The sequence below is a fragment of the Mirounga angustirostris genome, unplaced genomic scaffold (assembly GCF_029215605.1).
Source record: "Mirounga angustirostris isolate CCGP_5_RB_7025 unplaced genomic scaffold, mMirAng1.0.hap1 SCAF_10, whole genome shotgun sequence".
Lineage (NCBI taxonomy): Eukaryota > Metazoa > Chordata > Mammalia > Carnivora > Phocidae > Mirounga > Mirounga angustirostris.
In genome coordinates this window covers 127,430,119-127,450,536 of record NW_026991718.1, presented here as the reverse complement: position 1 = coordinate 127,450,536, position 20,418 = coordinate 127,430,119, and the positions used below count along the sequence as shown (strand labels likewise).

Genomic DNA, 20,418 nt, shown 5'->3' with positions numbered 1-20,418 from the left:
AAAAAAAAAGATATCTCAAAGGGTGACTCAGAATACCTATCTACCAAGATGTTCACTGAGCTTAAAACATTAAAGACTCTGATAAGTCCTGCAGCAAACATTAACATTGTTAAACTCAGTAATTCCCAGACTCATTGGACTGTGGAACTCTGTCCCCACATCACTCCTATTAATATCTCAGAGAATCTGTGTCCTTTAGAACCCTAGCTGAGAAATGCTATCCTGGTCAAAACTCCTTGTTTTCATAAACAAGAAAACAAAATTCCACAAAACAAGTCTCTGCCCTCAAAAATTGTTCCATCTGGAGGTAAGATGCAATATTTGTGCCCAGGACTCTTTTTTAATCCCCAGAGCTGAGCACAGTGCCCGGCACACAGTAGGTGTTCAATAAGCATTTGTCAAAAGAATGTTGTTGAAGGAGTCATTCCAAAACGACCCCTGGTTCTTAAGCTCTCCCTGTTCCCCAGTGACCCCTGTGTGACCTCAGCCAACTCCACAGACCCCAGCCTCAGTTTTTCAGTCTAGGAATGAGCAATGACATCTTCTTGGGCAGGACCGACGAAGGAAGCTCATGCGCACACTTGGCATCTGCTGCAGGCTCTGTCCCACGGGGTGGCTCTGTCCAGCCCGCTACGTTCTCACCCCTGCTGGCTGAGTTTCCAGCCAACGATGGAGATGAGACCTAGAGGCCTCTGGGCCTCGCTGAGTCTTTGTAACGGAGGCTGGTACCTGGAAACCGCCTGAGTAATCCCACAGCGTCCCTGCCCAGCCTGATGGGGCATGAACTGGAAATTCCCTATAATATTCGCTAATTAAATGATTCCTCCCCCCTCCTCCTCTTCCTTTAAACGCGGCCTCCTGCTCTCCCTTACTCAGCTCCCAGAGCACCTCCAGAAACCTCTGCAAAGGAGTCCGACTGGTTTGGGGAGGACCGGCTGGCCACCTCCCCTTCCTGCCACCTACCTGCCCGCCCACTGCTGCTGCCAGGGCCCAGGACGTGTGGCCTGCTGGGAGGTGTGGGCTGTGCAGTTCTAGAACACTGCGCCGGATGCCCACGCCAGATAAAGGGGCCAGTAAGTGCCTCCTCAGCCCAAGCCCAACCCTTGTGCAATCCACATCTTTGTTCCACAAAGACAGCCACAGGGATGAGCGGATGTGCTTATCTGATGGGGCCATGAAGCTTCCAGATCATTCCAGGGACTGTTTCGATAGTCAGTCCTTGGGCTCCTTGCTGCCATGCAAATGTGCCTGCCCTTTCCCCACTTGGACGCATCCCTATCCTCCTGCCAGCAAGCCAGTCAACAATTATTAGGCATCTCCTCTGTGCCCAGCCCTGTGCTGGGTGCCGGCGACATAGAGAGAAGCAAGTCTCTCACCCTGTGGATCTCAGGGCGAGCGGGGCAGATACCCCCCCAAAAATGGTTGCAGCAACATGGGTGAACCTCATAATCATTATGCCGAGGGAAAGAAGCACAACAAAGGTTAAATATGCTGTATGATTCCACTTACAGAAAATTCTAGAGAACACAGACTGACCTGCAACAACCGAAAGCCTACTGTGGTTGCCTGGCGATGGGAGTGGGGAGGTGGGAGGCAGGAGAATGAATGATAAAAGGACACAAGGAAACCTGTGGAGGGGATAGATCTGTTCGCCGCCTTGGCTGTGCTGGTGGTTTCATGAGTGCATACGTGTGTCAGAACGCATCAAAGTGCACACTAGGATATGTGCCAGTTATTGTAGGTCTGTCTCTGTTCTACAAAGATAACTGTGAGGTGGTGTGATCAGTGCAGCAACGGGAAACCTCAGGAAGGGCATGGGAGAAGGACTGGGAAGGCAATCAGGGAAGGCTTCCTGGAGAAGGAGACTACTGAGCATAATTCTGAAGATGAAAATGAGTTACATAAGGAAAGAAGAGAGTGGTGTTAAGTTCCAGACGGCCTGAGCTCAAATCCTGACTCCTCTGCTTTCAGGCTGTGCAACTCTGGGCAAGAGACTGTACCTCTCTGAGACTCAGCTCCCTCATCTGTAAAATGGACCCCACAATAGTATTTATCCCAAAGGGCTGATGGGGGATTTAAATTATGGAAAGCACTTAGCCTGGTATCCAACGGCCACAGCATCAACACTGCAAGAAGGGGCAGCGATGTGAACAACAGTGAGGGAGTCAGAATGGCTTCATCAGAGAGGGAGGGAGAGGCTTCAGGGGCCAGGGCTGTAGGATGCCTGGGCCATGGTGAGGGCTGGAGCTGTCTCCAGAGGCCTGGGATGTCAAGAAAGAACTGAAAACAGGGGAGTTTCATTATCAAGGCGGTTCTTCTATCAAGGTCACATTAATTAATTGATGGATGGATCGATTGATTGAATTTACAGTGGGGAAACTGAGGCTCCAACAGAGGATTAGGCTGAGATCCTGTGAAATCACAGAGCTTGAAGGGGAGGGGTCTCTCCATTCATCTAAACCTCTCTGCGACCCTGTGAGCAAATGAAGGACTGCTATCTGGGTCTGCTTGCATGCCTCCAGTGATGGGAAACTCACTATCTCAACTGTCGGGCAGTTCTATCTGTAGGGCTTAATTAAGAGGCCTCTCAAATTGGCCCCAGCTCCTCCCCCTGGCCCTGCCCAGGCACCAACTGCTCCCTTGGCCAGAGTCACACTGAGAGGAGTCCAGTGGACGGGGGAGGAAGTGGAAAGAGATATGAGCGATGACAGAGGCGTCCCGGGTGCTACCACCAGCTCCCCACCGCAAGGCTCAGGGACATACCCTCTCCTCCTCTGTTCTTCGCTTTCCCTATGTGCAACCTGGAGACTTTCCTGCTCCACAGTCTCCTTCCAGCTCTCAGAAGTAGATCTGGCCCTGCCAAGGTGCCTGGTGGGGGCCGGGGCGGGCACAGGGGTTCACCAGTCCCGCCCATCCACTCCCATCTGGGGGTCAGGGTTGACTTCAGGGCAGGCGGGCCAGGCTCTGTCTGGGGATAAAGGCAGGCGCCCCAGGGTGCAGCCAGCTTAATAACAGGCTGCAGGAGCCAGGGGGTTTGAACCCGGGAGAAGAGGTTCAAACGCAAATTGAACAGCCCACGTTCCCGTCTGTGGGTCTAAAAGCTGATCGTTCCCACACCCAGCGGGCCTGGCCCCTACTCTCTTCAAACCCATTCACCCCGGGGGTGCCCCATCTGTATTCTGCCAGGTGCCAAACTTCTCGTACTCAGAATAAGATCCACACTCCTGACCCTGGCCCATGAGTTCTGGCTCTACCCATACATGACCCTGCCTCCTACCCCCTCTCTTCAGTCACTCTTCTACCTAGGGCCCCCCTAATGCTCTGCAAACATGCCAGGCTGATGCTGCCTCAGGGCCTTTGCACTTGCTGTTCCTCCCGCTCAGAACTCTCTTCCTCCAGATCTTGCCATGGCTGCTCATCCCTTAGGCCTCAGCTCTAAGGTTACCTCCTCAGAGGGGCCCTCGCTGCCCCCATCCTGTTGCTCTCTCCGTCCTCATCCTGCCTTATTCTCCTCCCCAAAAGGCTTCATGGGGATTTCTTGTCCACCTGGTTTGGCATCTGTCTCTCCGTGGATTTGGAGCCTTAGATGGCAGAGCCCAGGGCCGGCCCAGCACTGGGTCTAACGTCACCAGCACGGCCTGGCGCCCACCAATTAGTGTCAGTTAAACGAACAAGTGAAACGGGTGTTGGAGATTTTGACCCAGTCTGGGGGCCATCAGTGCTCCATCTACATGGACCCTCTCACCTCCTCATGGACGGGCTGGAGGGATGCCTAGACTGGTTCTCTGGGCCCCGGTACACACCCGCACATGTGAGTGTGGACACGCACGCACGCACGCACGCACACACACACACGCACGCACACCGCCACCAGCACCCTCTACCCTGTCCTCCACATCAGCCCTTGGCACCCAAACTTCTCAACTTTCCCTCCTTTAACCAGGCGCCAGCTGGCCCAATGCCAACTCCTCTCCCCCGACCTGCCTGCCCGCCCCGGGCACCAGACTCATAAAGGATGAGGAAGGGCCTGGGGTGGGCTGGCTGGGTGCCATGTGAACGCAGCCCCTGGGGCCCTCGCCTCCCCCTGTGTTTCCAGACACCTGTGTAATGAGTGTCATTTCTGGGGACCTGCCAGGCAGGCCCTGGCTCGCCCCCCACCACCCAGGCTGCCATCATTGCTGGGGATGGGGTGCAGGGAGTGTGGGGGGCAAAGGGGTGGTGGGGATGTCTCTGCCATCCCTGGCCCCCAAGCTCAGCCCTGGGTTTCTGGATCAGCACAGAGCTTCCCAGCTTCCATACAGACTCCCAAGCTTCGGGTCCCTATCATAGTCCACGCTGGGCTCAGAAGGGGACAAGGGACGAGAAAGACTTCAGTACCTACTATACACCTACTTGGTGCTAAGAGCTGGAATTGTCACTTCCCACATCAGACACCATCTTGTCCACTCACCTGTCATCTGCCTGTCTATTGTCTCTCTCCCCTATTTGAGCCCAAGCATGGAGAACACTTCCTGGGCACCTACTGTGCCCCCGACTCCGTGCTAAACACATCACAGGTATCAACTCATATGTCCTTACAGCAGCCCTATGAGGTGGGTACTATAACGAGTCCATGTTACAGGTAAGGCTCAGAGAGGTAAAGTGACTCGCCCAAGGTCACACAGTTGATGAGTGGTGGGCCAGGAGCTACCGCAGGCCATCTGGCTCCAGAGTCATGTTCTTAACTTAAATACCACCTCTCCCCTCAGAGCAAGGTTTTTGTCACTGCTGTGTCCCCAGCACCAAGCCTAGTGCCTGGCACATAGTAGGTGCTCAAAAAATAGTGACTGAATGAATGAATGAGTGAATGAAAGAATGATCTCACAGGGCTCTGACAGTATCTTTCCAGGTGGTATTTGCAGAGGAGGAAACCAAGGCCCAGGAGGGTGAGGAGGGGGACAGGTGCCCATCTTGGTGTCCATAGGGTCCAGCCCAGGCCCGGAACACAGAAGGCCTTCGGAATGAAACCCCAGCTCCTCCCCCTTGGTTCCGAGGCCTCCCAGGATCAGGATCCTTAGCACATCCCCCATCACCTCTCCCTTCTATATGCTGTTCCCTCTTCCCAGACCACTCTTCCAGCACCTCGCCCCCCCACCTTGGCTTAGAGGGCACTCCTCTGCCCGGAAGCTTGCAGCACTTTGGGCTGCAGGGCCCCATTCTGCTGACCCATGGGCCCTCTAGTCCTCAGCCCGTGGTCTTACTTCCCTCTCCTTCGGGGCGTTTGTCCTGCACTGGCCGTCCAGCCACCCTGGGTTTCATCCCCACCCTGCCGCTGACCTTCTGGGTGAACGTGGCCTGGGCCATAGTTAGCTCATCTATCAGATGGGTAGAAAATTTGAATGTCAGAGTATGTGAAGGCTTGCTGTCCGTCAAATTGGGTCACATCAGTGCCCTCCCGACTCAGATCCTGCCAGTGGCACTCGGCCCACAAATCCCTGCATGATCTCAGCCCTGTTGACCTCTCCAGCATCATCTCCTGTCACTCGCCGCCACCTCCCCCACCCCCGGTTCCGTTCAACCACCTGGCCTCCTACATTTCCTGGAACATTCCAAGCCCAAACCCACCCCAGGGCCTTTGCCCTTGCTGTTCCCCCTGCTGAAAATCCCTTCCCCTGGGGTCCATTCCTTCTCCTCCTTTAGATGTCTCTCCACACTACCTCCTCAGAGAAGCCCTCTCTGATCCACACAGCTCCAAAACACCCCTACTTATCTCTGCTATGGCCTTCTCCCTGCCTGAAACTGTCTTATCTGTTCATGGGTTTGCTCCTATGTCCTCCACCGGAATGCAGGCAGAGACCTTGTTCGCCACTCTGTTCCCTGGAGTCTGGTATACAGTAGGTGCTCAAGCAATGGTTGTAACATGAAGGGAAGATCATCAAAGTGCTGCCCTTCCCCTGCCTACCCCCACCCCCAGCCCAAAGTTCAGGGACTGCGAACCAGGTGGCTCCCTCTGAGCCCCAGAGCCTGTCTGGTTCCCAGCCCCATAAGAACCACCACTCTCACCACTTCGCCCTTGGGCAGCGAAGAGTGAAGGAGGCAGGCTCGGGGCCCAGGGACTGACCCCAACATGGCTTCTGAGACCCGGGCCCGGAGAAGATGCGGACCATGACCATCAGTGTTCACGGGGCACTTTTTGCGGGCCCAGGAGCTGTTGGAACACTACAGACAGTGCTCACGGCCACGCTGCAAAGTCAGGATCACCACAATGACCCTTTGCCAGGGAAGAAACCGAGGCGTAGCGGGGTGCAGCTGCAAGCTCCCAGCCGAGCAGCCAGGGAAAGGCACAGTCAGGATTCGAACCCAGCTCTGCCGGGCACCAAAGTCCGTGTGTGCGCTCACCCACCCTTGTCAGCCCACGGATATCGTGGGAGCGCTGTGTGCCAGGCACTGGTTCCGAGCACTGATCCTTGAAGCCAACTAGTACTGAGACCGCAGGCACGGTACTCAGCCCCTGTGGGCCTCAGTTTCCCCAGCTGTGGAATAGACCACGTGGCCCCACCCAGTCGAGTTGTTGAGGAATTGAAAGGAGATCGCCTGAGGCCAAAAAGAGCTGCTGGGATTCAGTGCGGCCCCGCACGGTTGCATGCCGTTGCTCCCCTCCGAGCCTCAGTTTCCCCATGTGGCATTCATTGTTTCATTAGGGTTGTCATAAGACTAGGATATTTGCCCAGCGCCTCGAACACCGTAAGCGCTTAATAAGTGCATACAGCTACTTACTCCAGTTCTCTGGGCCTTGCTTTCCCCATCTGTAACCCCAGAGGGCAGCCCTGATCACCCACGACCTCTTCTAGGTCACTGGGGCAGAAGCCCGGGGGTCCTGGGGTGGCCCTACCAGGGAGAGGAGGTCCTGGGGGTGGGGGAGGGCGGCAGGGTGGCTGGGATCAGGAAGCTGCAGGAGGCCGGGTTGACTCACCGGCCAGCCGGGCTTGGGGGCTGGGCCGCGGCCCCCCACGCGCCCCTCTGGGCCCGGCCCCGTGCCCAAAAGTGCTGTGTCATGCTCTGTCATGTGGCTCCCGGTCATTAATACCCGAGTTCTGGGAAGCTTGGGCCGAGTTCCCGGAAGGGGTCAGTCAGTTCAGTAAACAGACTGGCTGGTTGGTCGTCAGAGCTGAGCCGGGCGGGCCTGCAGCTCAAGAGGCAGGAGGTGGGGACTGGTGGCCACAGAGGACAGGGGAACTGCCCCCATCCCTGTGCAGGGCAGGCACCTCCCAGGGCAGCCTGGCCCAGGCTCTGCAAATGAAAGGGGAAACTGAGGCTCAGAGAGGGCAAGGCACTTGCCAGAGGCCACACAGTGAGTCCAGAGTTCAAACCCAGATTTCTGGACTCATCAACCAGTGCTCTTGGCATCTGTCTGACTGAAGGGCAGGAGGCTTTGCATCCTCCTTACCCCCAAATCCTAACCTAGACCCTGAGGCCAGTTGATTGGATGAAGTCAGAAACACAGGGAAGGCCATTTGGGAAGGAAGCAAGTTTGGAAGGGTATCAGGCTGTCGCCTGGGGTAGGTCCTAGAATAATAACACTTAGCATTTCGGGCGCCTGGGTGGCTCAGTGGGTTAAGCGACTGCCTTCGGCTCAGGTCATGATCCTGGAGTCCCGGGATCGAGTCCCGCATCAGGCTCCCTGCTCAGCAGGGAGTCTGCTTCTCCCTCTGACCTTCCTCCTTCTCATGCTCTCTCTCTCTCATTCTCTCTCTCTCAAATAAATAAATAAAATCTTAAAAATAAATAAATAAATAACACTTAGCATTTCTTGAGCACCTACTCTATCCTCAGGCACATCAGTACCACGGAGGGTACTACTCTAAATGTCTGACATTAAGTCACTCACTCACTCACTTATTTATTTATTTATTTAAAGATTTTATTTATTTATTTGACAGAGAGAGACACAGCGAGAGAGGGAACACAATAGTGAGAGAGGGAGAAGCAGGCTTCCCGCGGAGCAGGGAGCCCGATGCGGGGCTCGATCCCAGGACCCTGGGATCATGACCCGAGCCGAAGGCAGGCGCTTAACGACTGAGCCACCCAGGTGCCCCTAAGTCACTCATTTAATAGGCAGCCACCTTCACACAAATAATTCCAGCCATCATTTTTAAAGCACCTACTAAGTGCCACACACTGAACTGGGTGATTGAAATGCACCACCGCTGATCTTCGCATGGACCCCATCCAGGCACACGCTGTCCTCACCCCCATTTATCAGACGAGGAAACAGAGACCTGGGAAGGCAGGCAGCTGTGTCATCTGGTGGCAAGAGAGTGGGCTCCAGAGTCAAGTGGCCCTGGGGATGCAGACCCTGGCTCCACCCATTCTATTTGTGTGATGTCACGGAAGTGACTCCACCGCTCAGAGCCTCGGTTTACCCCTCTAATAGGGATGACTCTGGTACTCAGGTCACAGGGAGCTAGACCTGGCGGGAGCACATGAGGGTCGTTACAGAGCAGAGGTCAGAACATGGACTTGGGGCTCAGGCAGGTCTGGGTTCCAATCCTACTGTGTGACCTCAGGTAGGGAGCATAACCTCTCTGGGCTTCCATGTCCTCGGTAAAATGGGCATCATAACACCTCCCCCATGCTGCCGATGGGAGGAAGAGCTGGGCATTCCGCAGGCACTCAATACAGGTAACTTGTTCTGATATTTCACCTAAGATGACTCCGCTGGGGTGAGGGGAAGCAGCCCTAGGCCACGGATAGAAGGACAAGGCATCCACACTCTCTGCCACCCTTCTGGACCCACAAGCAATTTAAACAGAGGAGGTCAGCTCCTCATTCTTCTTCACCCTCTCCGCTCTTGGGCCTGGCTGTGCTCCTGACAGGTCTCAGCTTTGCCCATTGGTTCTTGTAGTGCCTCTTGCCATCGCTAGCCCCAGCCCCGGCTCCCTTGGTCCAGGCCCCCACCCCATGATTCCCACCTTCACACCTGCACACACAGGGCCCTCCACCTGGCATGCCCTCACTTACTCTAACCCATCTGCCTGGTCTATATTTCACCCATCCTTTGCCACTTGGGTTCAAAACCGCCTCCTCCAGGGAGCCTGCCCTGATCCTCCCCGCTGCAAGCACACTCTCTCGGATTCTCTCTAAACCTCACTTACCCCTTTCTATCATTACACATCAGCTATTTTTGCAAACGTCACCTCAAATTTTGGCCTCTGTGAGGTGGAAAATTTGCAAGGGAGATTTGGAAAAGAAATGTTTTTGCCTCTAAAATACTTAAAGAAACCTGCTAAATCGAAATGAATAAATCTTTCATTAATCCACTCAAACTTCACAATTCAGTAATAAATTCCTAATACAGTATTTGCAAAAATTTTCGTGCCGTTTGAAAACAATCTGCAAACGAGAATGTTCCTTGTTGGGCAAACACTCCCTGGTGTACGTGGGGATTGCCAAGAACCCAAAGTCAGTGGTAAAATAAATGAGCTGCTTGTTGCCAAACAACTTCGGAAGTGAAATTATTAATATTATTAAAGTCCTTTTGTGATTTTTCCAGTCCTGCTTTTGGTCTGGCCTCTTTGTGTATTTCCTGGTAACCCACCCCCTCATTATCTCCTTCTCTTCCCTCCTGGTTCCATCTCTTCTTATCTCCCTCCTCCTCGAAAACAGTCTTCCATAGTCCCACCTCCACACCCTTGCTCACACTCCCCCACCTCCTGGAATGCCCTCTCCTCTTTTTGAGTCGGCAGCTGACGCTTCTTCAGAGTGGAGTCCAAGCCCCACCTCCGTCCCTGATGGCTCCCAGCCCCGCCTGACCCAGGGGAGGCCGCCCTCCTCGGCAGCAGCTACCCCTCCGATTCTCCTCTGGGGCGCCCCTCATCTGCAAGATGAGAGAGATGGAAGGGGGACAGGGATGTCAAACGCATGGCCCTCGGGACAAATCTGTCTATTCGTAGATTTCCCCAACATTGAAAACCCCAGAAAAGTCAACCCAGATTTATAGCTTCTAGTGGAAAACTGGAAATCCTGGCCTTTCCACATGGCGCCGTTGGGCTGAAACTGAGCGGTGCCCACCCTTGAGACAGGCCTGCCCCTCTTGCCAGCCACGTCACCATCTGCACTGCTTGCCTGGCCCTGGAGTTTGCAATCCTTGCACTGGAGCGGGGGTCCCAAGGCTTCCTTCAGTCTCAGAATCCCTTCCTGAAACACCCTAGGTGGATGGACTCTCTCTCCCTCTCGCTCTTCCAGGTGCAGTCCAACAAATCCTGCTCACCTCACCTTCAAAACAGGCTCAGAATCCAAAGGCTTCTCCTCTCTTCCGTCCCTCCACTCCCTCACCCTCCCTGGAATGTCTACAGCCTGCTCTCCTCATTCTAAGCTAGAGGGATCCTGTTAGACCAATAGTTCCCAACTGGGGGCGATTTTGCACCCCAGGGCACATTTGACAATGTCTGGAGGTATTTTTAGTTGTCACAACTGGGTGGAGGGAGAAGCGCCGCTGGCTTCCAGTGGGGAGAGGCCAGAGATGCTGCTCGGCCTCCTGCAATGCCCAGGACAGCCCCCACAACCCAGAACCAGCTGGCTGACTGTCCAGAGCGCCCGGGGTGGGAAAGCCTGTGTCGGAACCTAAGTCAGACCCTGCCCCTCCTAGGTCACAACCCTCCAGGGGCTCCCACTTCACTTGCAATAAAATCCAAACTCCTTCTCCCGGGGCCCAACAGCCCTGAGTGATCTGGGCCCCGCTGGCCTCCCCGCTGCTCACTGGGCCAGATTGCTCTTCTTATCTTTCCCCAACAATGCAAAATTTTTCCCACCTCAGGGCGTTTGCATCTGCTCTTCCCACCATCTGGAACACTCTGCCCCAGATGTCTGCAGGACCGGTCCCCTCACTTTCCTCCAGCCTCCTGTTCCTTCTGTGACGGGCCATGTGACACTGCAGCCCCTATACTCCTCGCCCCCCTTCACCCCCTTCGCTGATTTCACCATCCGATACGCTCTTTTACTCATTTGTTTCTTGATTGTCTCCCCTACTAAAATGTAAGCGCCACAAAGGCAGGGAGTTTGCTTGTTTTGTTCCCTGATGTGCTTGGCACATAATAGATGCTCAATAAATATCTACCAAGGGGTCTGGGTCTACCAGGCCTCCCATGCATTCGAATGTTAGAATTGCAGGGGCTTGGTTGACTGAAAGCCAGGATTCTTTTGTCCTGGAGGGAAGAATTCTCTGTTTCCAGGACTCCATGACCTTGAGCATCCACCGAGGTTCTATTCCAGGCTGGTGCACTGCTGAGGGTCACCCAGGTCCTGGCTTGGAGAGAGAAAGGCCAGAGGGCAAGACAAAAGGGGAGGCAGGGGCTAGGCCAGAAGGTTGGAAGGCTGAGGCCACCGGTGGGGGTGATGGATGATGGGCCCCAGCTTGGGAGACATCCCAGGGCTTCCCAGCATTGGAGATCCTAGTACCCCTCAAAGAACATGAGCTGTGCCTGGCGGTGTAGGGGCGGGAAATTCTGGAGGACTCACACAGAAGCTCAGAAAACAAAGGTAGACAATTTGGCCCAGTAAAAAAGCCACATAAAGTGAATTCATCCAGAATTGGGGCCAAAACTTCAAAATAAAGATCCACCTGAAAGAAATTTGACGAGGACCCTATTTTGCAATGTCTAAAAAAATAGGTGAAAGATATATGGATTTTCTCTTCTCCTCACATATAACTATGCAAATTCTTAGGATGAACAAAGTCAATCGAGTGTTGCTGTGTTTAAATATATTTAAACAAAATTGCATGACAGCAGAGTGCAATGTCCTTTTCATTGCATTTGACCAACCCTAAAGAATCACAGAGAGAGGCATCTCTGCAAAATGATTCAGTCTGCCCTGCGACTACCACTGGGCCCTGGTCACTGTCCCTAGAACCGGCCCGCCCACTGCAGCGCCTGGAAAGTAGAGGACGCTGTGGCCCCACCCACCCCAGAATGGACTCCTGCGCCCCACCCCCAACATTTCCAACTTCTGATTCATAAAGTGGCATGGATGCGCCTGATTGGTGCACACCGGTCACATGGCCTTACTCATGCTTGGAGGAGCAGCCCTCAACCCCTCCTTCCCTCTGGCCAGGGTCCTGCCTTCCCCCTGAGCCCCCATTCCTTAGCCCCTCACTGGCTCCTAATGTGGTCCTCCTGAGCTGCTTGTCGGTGGGAGAGATGACTGAAAGCGTGATCCCCAGCCCCACGGTGACCAGGGGCACCCGGGGGGCTGTGGGAGAGCAGGGACACACTCACCATCCAGAACGATGAGGTGAGGAAGAGGGGAGAGTGTTCCAGGCAGAGGGAGCTGCTTGGCAAAGGTGTGGAGGGAGTAGGAACTCCAGCCACAGCTGGAGTGTGGGCAGGGCTGACTCTTCTAGAACCTTCTAAACCAGACGTGTCCACAGAGTTGGGTTGTTTGTTGTTTTTAATTTGATTCGTTGGCCAACATTTAAAAATCAGGACTTTTCACATGCGACCTCAGATTTCTGGCTTCTCTTGATAAATTGAAAGATCTGGGCCGAGTGCCGGCCAAGAGGCAGCTGTCTCCTGAGAAGGGCCTATTCTCTCCAGTTCATGGCAGTCGCCACCCAGCCCACCTCACTCAACATGTCACCTCCCGACCCGGAGATGTCTGAGTTTCTGTTCTAAAGCTAGCCAGGGAGGAATCGGGCCCAGAGAGCTTAAACAACACTTCCAGGGTCACACAGCACACGGATCAGGGCTACCGCCCCGGGACTCAAGACCCCCAGCCCTGCCCAGCACACTGAGCGTCTACCCCCCAGAAGCCCCCCGGACCCCACCTCAGTCCTCCAGGAGCTGCTGACCCTGGCCCCGAGCCCCCGAGGCCCAGGAGGCCGTGCTGTGGGTGCTGGGCAGCAAGCTGGGGAAGGCCCCGTCCTGTTTAGGTTTTGTGGTCTCGTGAGTAACTGAGTGGAAAAAAACAAGCTTGAAAAGATAACAGTTACAACGAAATTAAATCAAATCAGGCTCGTGACTCATTTATGGAGCCGTAAAAACAGAAAACAAAAACAAGCTGGCTCTGGAGAAGGGAGGCCAGGATGAGGAGGGGAGAAGTCGGGGAGGGAAAAACTAAACCAGCAGCAGCGGTGGTGGCCTCCTGGGGCTGTGGATTACCCCAACCATGAGGCCCAGCGCCAGGCCCAGAGTGGCCCGGGCCCAGGGGGCTCCGGAGCCGGGACACCTGAGGCCCAGGGAAGGGGCCGCAGACCCGAGATGCCGGCCAGATGGCTGGTCTTGTCCTCCCAAACACCCCCGTGAGCTGGAAACCATGAGCGCACCATTCTACAGACAAGGAAACTGTCACTCAGAGGGACCGAGGGACAAGCCTCAGATCACACAGCCAGGAAGTGGGAGGATGAGATTCAAACCTGGTCTCAAAGCCTCTACGAGAGTCAGTCTTGCCATCTGGAAAACAGGCGCCTGAGTCCCAGGCCTGTTCTGGGAGCTGCCCTGGACGCCTCGGGAGCCCCGAAGGCGAGCCGCCAAGCACGGCGGCTGCCCCTCTCTAGTCTCACTGTCCCATTTGTGCAATAGCAGGGTCACATCAGGCCACATCGAAGGAAGGCCCAGGAGCTCGGTGGGTCTGACCCAGGGGAGCCTCAAAGCGTGGCTCTGCCCATTTCCCATAAGCCCCTGCCCCCCCACCCCGGGTGGGGGGATGTAAGAAGAGCCAGAGGTAGAGCCTGGGGGAGCCCGCCCCACAGCCCTGTGGCTCCCCAGAGGTTGCCCTGACCCAGGGAGGGACAAGACGGTGCCGGCAGCGGGGAGCTGGGCTGGGGGGACAAAGCGGGAGCGCAGGGTTGGTGAGAGCAGGATTTAAGGCAGCTGGGAGTGAAGGGGCATTGGGAAGCCACTGCCAAGAATAACACTGTTCACCACATTGGGGAGGGAGTGCTTAGCATGGCCCTGCATGGTGCTGAGCGCTTGACAGTTGTTCATTCATTCATTCAGCCACCCTGCAAGTCTTTAGTGAGCACCTTCTTGCGCCAGGTGCCATGCTGGGGGATAGGAACGTAACAATGATCATGAGGGACAAAAATGGAGCTGCCGTCCTTGGGGAGGTAGACAAAGAAGCAAAACCATGATGTCTCAGGTAGTGGTAAAAGCTACAGAGACGGGCGCCTGGGTGGCTCAGTTGGTTAAGCGACTGCCTTCGGCTCAGGTCATGATCCTGGAGGCCCTGGATCAAGTCCCGCATCGGGCTCCCTGCTCGGCAGGGAGTCTGCTTCTCCCTCTGACCCTTCCCCCTCTCATGTGCTCTCTCTTATTCTCTCTCTCTCAAATAAATAAATAAAATCTTTTAAAAAAAGCTACAGAGACAAACTAAGAGAGGAAGGGGGTGTCTGGGGTCAGAGGAAGCCTCACTGAGCTGTGACATTTGCGCAGAGACCTAAAGGAGGAGTGAGAGCAAGCCACCTTTGGGAAGGTGTAGCAGGCACTGAGGATGGGAAGTGCAAAGGCCCTGGGGTAGGAGCATGCCTGGCACATTTGAGGGATAGCAAGTGGGTCAGTGTGGCAGGGATGGGGTGAACCCTCCCAACAGCCAGCAGGGCGGGTACTTCCACTATCTCCCCTTACAGAAGAGGAAATTGAGGCTCAGAGAGGGGGAAGTGACTTGCCCAGAGTCACACTGTCAGGAAATGGCAGCTCAGGGAGCAGAGTACAAGTCAGGCTATGCGTGGAGGGGGAAGTTTATGTGACAAGGCTGCGTGGCCCAGGGGTGACTCCCAGGCAGCCTGTGTCACCTGCCCGTGTCATAACCACAGATGTGGTGATTGTGTATCCCAACAAACTTACATCCTATCCTCACCAGCCTGGCACTCCTGCTTTCTCTGCCCAACCCTGGGAGCCTCAGCCCTGCACTCATCCTGCCTCCCAGGCCCTCTGAGGTCTAGAGGGCACTGGGTAGCCAAGAACCCAGGGAACTCATTCATGCTAAATTGTGAGTGACTGCTAACAATCCCTGGTTTATCCCTATGCCTGGGTTGACCTTTAACTAGGTCATAGAAGTTTTGCAGCCTTGGTTTCCCCATCTGTCAAATAATGGGCCCCCTTAGGTGGTCTCCACTAGGAGTTGAAGATTCTTGGGTGCACAGAGGGACAGGGCTTCCTGAAGTCACACAGCCAGGGAGTAACAGAACCAGGATGACCCCAGCCTACTGACTGCAGGACAGTGCTTTATCCTGGAGCTCAGCCTGCTGTCCTGTCTTCACCAACCTCTCCTCTGCCACCACCCTGGACCCCCTCACTGCTCACAGTCCCAGGCTTTTGCACATGCTATCCCCTTCTTGGGAGTACCTTTCCCCTGGGCAATCTCCTCCGCTCATAAAGGACAAACAGAGCAGGATCAGGGTGCAGAGAGAGACAGTATAAAGGAGGTGGAAGATATTGATGCTGACAAGGGAAGGGGGCTCAGAGAAGGCTGCTCTGAGGGGTGGCATCCACGCTGAGACCTGAAGGGGGTGACGGAGTGAGTCATGTGAATACATGGTAGGTGAGGTTTCCAAGCACAGGGAATAGCATGTGCAAAGGCCCTGGGGTAGAAAGGTCTGAGGCTTATTAGAGGAACAGCAAGGAGGCCATTGGGTTGGAAAGGAATAGCAAGGGGAGGGTGGGAGGAGATGAAGTCATCAGAGAGGTATAGGGTTTGCTGGGGGAGGGGATTACACAGGGCCTTGAGGACCATGGGGGTGACTTTGGCTTTTATTCTGAGCAAGGCGGGAGCCCTGGGAGGTCTCTGAGCAGGGGAGGGACAGGATCTGACTTAGGTCTAAGGGGATCATCCCCTCTGGCTGTGTGTGGAGAACAAACTGTAGGCATGAGGCCCCCAGGCTGGTGGCCTGGGCCAGCGCAGGGCAGCGGAGACAGGGTTGGGGGGGAGGGGGGTGTAATAGCATGTGGTGAGCAATCAGATCTGGGGGCAAGTGAGAACAAAGGGTCAAGGATGACTCCCAGGTTTGGGGGCACACCTGGAGGATGGGGGAGCCAGTAACTGAGACGGGAATAGTTTTGGGAGAGGATCAGGGGTTTTTGTGGGGGAGACTCGGGTCTGGAGTCAGGGGAGATGTCCAGGTTGGAGAGATGCCTTTGAAAGTCTCCGGCATTTAGATGAGGACAAGGACTGTGTTTTGGGCACCCGTGCGCCCCCTCACCTTCCCTCCCCCCAGCACCAGGCTGGCCTGGGGGAGGCCTCAGGGAGCATCTCGGGGACCCTCGAATGAATCCATGAGCACGTGTCTTGAGTACCTGCCGTGCTTGGGGCCAAGCCAAGCTCTTCCTTTCACAGACCCATTTCTTTCTCGCAACATCCTAAAGGGGTAGATCCCACCGGAGCCCTGTTTACAGAGCAGAGAGTGAAGGAATTTGCCCAAGGTGTCCCCAGCATTGGGGAAATAAACTATTGAGTTAATTAATTTGGGAAGGTTGCCCTCAAAGAGGTAGAGGAGGCAACGGGTGGGGCTGTCAGGGGAGCGCCCCCTCCATGCTTAGCAGCCACGGACCATGATGCTGGGGCTGGGGGAGGCCAGAGGTAGCTGAGTCACCAACATCTCAACCTCCAAGCCAGGGGTATGCTGCAGTGGGTCAAATACACAAGACAGGGAGAGAGCCACAGAGTCAGAGAGAGACGGGACAAAGACAGGGACAAAGGGATCCAGGGAGACACAAAGAGAGACGGAACTCAGGAGGGGCTGACTCCTTTCCCAGCCCTCCTTCCCCCAGGACCTCATCACTGACCCCATCATCCTCTCCATCACTACCAACTCCCTCCAGGGAAAGACTGAGCCTTCCCGCAGACGGTACCGGGCTGGAATCCTGGCTCAGGGGCTGCCCACCGGGTGACATTAGACAGGTGACTCCCCCTCCCCATCTGTGAGGCAAGGTTGATGGCACTCGCACAGCGGGGGGTGTGGGGGGGCTGGTGTCTGGAACCAACAAGCACCCTAGAATGCTAGGTGCCCCCCCTGGGGCTGAGGGGGGAGTGAGGACACACTTTCTGAGGTCAGGGCCTGTGTTCCCCAAGGGGTCATTATTCATGTCTTCGTTCTTCCACCAAAGATTTATTGAGCCCCTACTGTGTGCCAGGTGCTGTGATGGGCCCAGGGGACACAGATAAGTGAAAAAGGCAAACAAAAGCCCCTCCCCTGGTGGAGCTGACATTCTAGAGGGAGAGACAGACAAGCAACTGACAATTAATGCACATGCACCAGGTAGAGAGAGGGGCAGTGGCGGAAAGAAATCAGGGCACATGGGGAGGAAACGTCCCCCGGAAGGGGGCTCCTTATCACATACTTGCTGAGTACGGGGCACTTTCACCGGATTTATCGCAACAGAATGTCCCCAGCAATCCAGGACACAGGTCCTCTTCTTGTCCCCATTTCCCAGGTGAGGAAGTAGACTCAGAGAGGTGAAGTGACTTGCCCAAGGTCACTTCTTGAAAGGGGCGGAGCCAGAATTTGAATGGGCCCCGAAGTCCTGGGCACAACCAGAAGCATGTAATCCAAGGTGGGATGAGTCAATAGCACTCCAGCGAGATACCAGGGCAAGGGCTTGAGTGCGGGACCATCAGGCAGAGAACGAGGCTTGTGCCAGAGGCCTCAGCAGACAACAGGCTAAGGACCGAGGGATCTAGGTCCTTGGGCTCCCTGGCAGGGCCCCAGCTCCAGCACCCACCGGCAAGGCCCTAGTTAGGGTGACAGCCACACCCCGGCTCAGCCTCTGGCCCGCGCCGCCTGCTGGGAACACACAGTCCTCAGGACTCGGAGGCTCAAAATAGAAAGCTCGGAACCTGGGTCAGAGCCTGGAATGCCTGGGCAGGCAGGCCGGGACTCCTGGATCAGCCCGTGTACTGCCTGGCCCTGGGGCTGGCAGGGCGACAGAATCATCAGGATTCACTGCTAGGGCCTCGGTCCCATCTGCTCCGCTCCTGAAAGTTTCCGAGGTACCAGCTCCAGGATCTCACAAACCCAAGCTCATCTCCTCTCCTGGCTCAATCTCAGACTAGCTGTGTGGCCTTGGGCTGGTCACCTACCCCGAGGGACCGCTGTGTCCTTATCTGCCAAGAACTCGTAGAGTTGTTTGTTCGGTCATTCAGCAAATGTTTGTTGAGCATGGATTACATTCTGGGCACCGTGCTGGGCGCTGGAGCTACAACAGAGAACAAAGGAGACGAAACTCGTTTTTTTTTTTACTTTTAAGATTTATTTATTTATTTGAGAGAGAAAGAGAGAGAGGCGCAAGCGGGGGGAGGGGCAGAGGGAGAGAGCGAATCTCCAGCGGACTCCCCGCTGAGCCCGGTGCCTGACCAGGGCTCGATCTCAACGACCACAAGATCATGACCTGAGCCGAAATCAAGAGTCGGACGCTTCACCATCTGAGCCACCCGGGCGCCCCAAAGCAGACAAAAATCTCATGTCCTTGTGGATCAGTAAAATCCGCAGTTGTCAGATGGTGATGAGCATCCCAGGGGAACATAAAGCAGAAAAGGGGGGGTGCAATACTGGGTGGGGGATAGAAGTGGGGGGTCAGAGGAGGCTCCATATGAAGATGACACTTGAGCAGAAACCTGAAGAAAGGGACAGAGGGGGCCCTGTGGACACTTGGGTGAAGAGTGCTCCAGACAGAGGGAACAGCCCATGCAAAGGCCATGAGGCAGCATGAGCTTGGACTGTTTCAGAGACCCCGAGGAAGTCAGTATAGCTGGAAGGGTGAGTGAGGAGGAGGAGGAAGAGGAGGTCAGATGATGGGGGAAGAACCTGAAGCACTCGGGGTACAATTCAGCAGGAGAATAACACGGCTGAGCCACAGTTTTAAAGGACCCCTCTGGCTGAATGTGAGGAGGGAATTTCTGGCGGGGGGGCCTCGATGGAAGCTTCTGTGCCACGGTGGACAGGAGGCAATGGTGGCAGTGGATGCAGACGGAAAGACTTGGAGGCCGCTGTGGGCCTCAGGAGGCCCAGCAGGAAGTTGGTGGTCACGCAGCCCAGCCCAGGAGGCTGACTGGTTTGTCCAGCCTGAAGCCTACGACCCCCCACCCCCACCCTGTATGGGCCTGTGGCAGCCCCAGGGCTGGGAAACGTGCCTGGAATGTCAGCCATGAGGCCCAGGGGTCGGACAGTGCCCATGGGACCCGCCAGTGGCCGGGCGAGCACCCGGCCACAGCCCTGCCCACACATGGAATCTCTTGGGCCCACTGACCAGGGTAAGTGGTAATTACAGGCCCTGGAGCAGAGGGGGAGGGGACCCCAAGCCAGAGCCTCCCCCACAGCCACTCCCATTTACTGAGCACCTATTTCATGCTGAGCCCTCACCACACACCATCCCATCCCCTTGGCAGCCCAAACCTGTGCTGCTGGGATGTCCACGTGACCCACCCTGCAGATGAGGAAGCAGACCTGCTGACAGCCCCACAGCAGAAGCCAAGGCATGCAGGCGTCGAGATTAGTACCCAGGACCCCAAACCGGGCTGCCAACGAACTGCTCCAGAGACCGGGGAGAGTCAGGAGAAAGTTCTAGAATGTGAGTGCCCTGGGGCTTTCTCTGGGTCTCAGCTCCCTCATCTGTCCTTCATTCATTCATTCCCAAGTGTTTACTGGGACCTGCTCTGTACAGACACCGCACTGGGAGCGGGATGTAGAGCAATGAACAGCACAGACAAAACTCCCCACCCGAGCGATGGTGACATTCCAGTGGAAGAAACCAGTCAAGAAGTCAGATAAATAAGCAGAGCAATTTTTAGAGTAGGCTGTAAGTCCTAGGAAGAAGATGAAACAGCATGAGCCGATGGAAGGGAGGGCTAGCCAGGGAGGGCCTCTCTGAGGGGTGACTTTGGAACCAAGGCCCGACTCACTTCATGGGGAGAGCTGAGGGGAGAGTGTTCTCCAGTCCAGAGGGGACAGCAAGTGCAAAGGCCCTGAGGCAGCAGCATACAGTTATGTTCAGCCATAGGCCGGGGGCCAGTGAGGCTGCAGCTGAGCAGAAAAGGGGAGAGAATGGGTGGACTGTGGTAGGAGGAGGGAGTGAAGTTAGAAAGGGCTTCAGGACAGGGGAGGTGATCCCCCAGAGCTTTGTGGGCTGCTGTGAGGACTCTGGCTTCCACTCTTGAGTGCACTGGGAACCATGAAGGTTCTGAGCAGGGGAGGGACAGGATCTGTCTTGGGTTCTAAGGGAATCCCTCTGGTTTAGAAGGGCAAGAGCGGAGGCAGGGAGATGAAGAGAAGACTGCAAAGGTCCCAATGGGAGAAGGCAGTGCTGGCCCAGGGTGGGACAGTGGAGGTGGACCCTTGGACACTTGGATGAGCTTGCTGATGGCCCGGCCATGGGGCAGCAGAGGGATACCCAGGTCTGGAGCCTGGGCAGCCAAGTGGCTGCCATCACCATAGTGGGGAAGATCCCAGGT

At 55.5% G+C, this 20,418-nt stretch overlaps 1 long non-coding RNA gene across 1 annotated transcript in view; it reads right to left on the bottom strand.

Annotated features, from left to right (window-relative positions):
• The window catches only part of LOC129046144 (uncharacterized), a 129,448-nt gene that overhangs the window by 49,306 nt on the left and 59,724 nt on the right, over positions 1-20,418 (bottom strand). Inside the window, exon 7 of the long non-coding RNA XR_010405924.1 lies at positions 18,052-18,167. This is a non-coding gene — a long non-coding RNA (uncharacterized LOC129046144). The remainder of the gene's footprint in view (positions 1-18,051; positions 18,168-20,418) is intronic.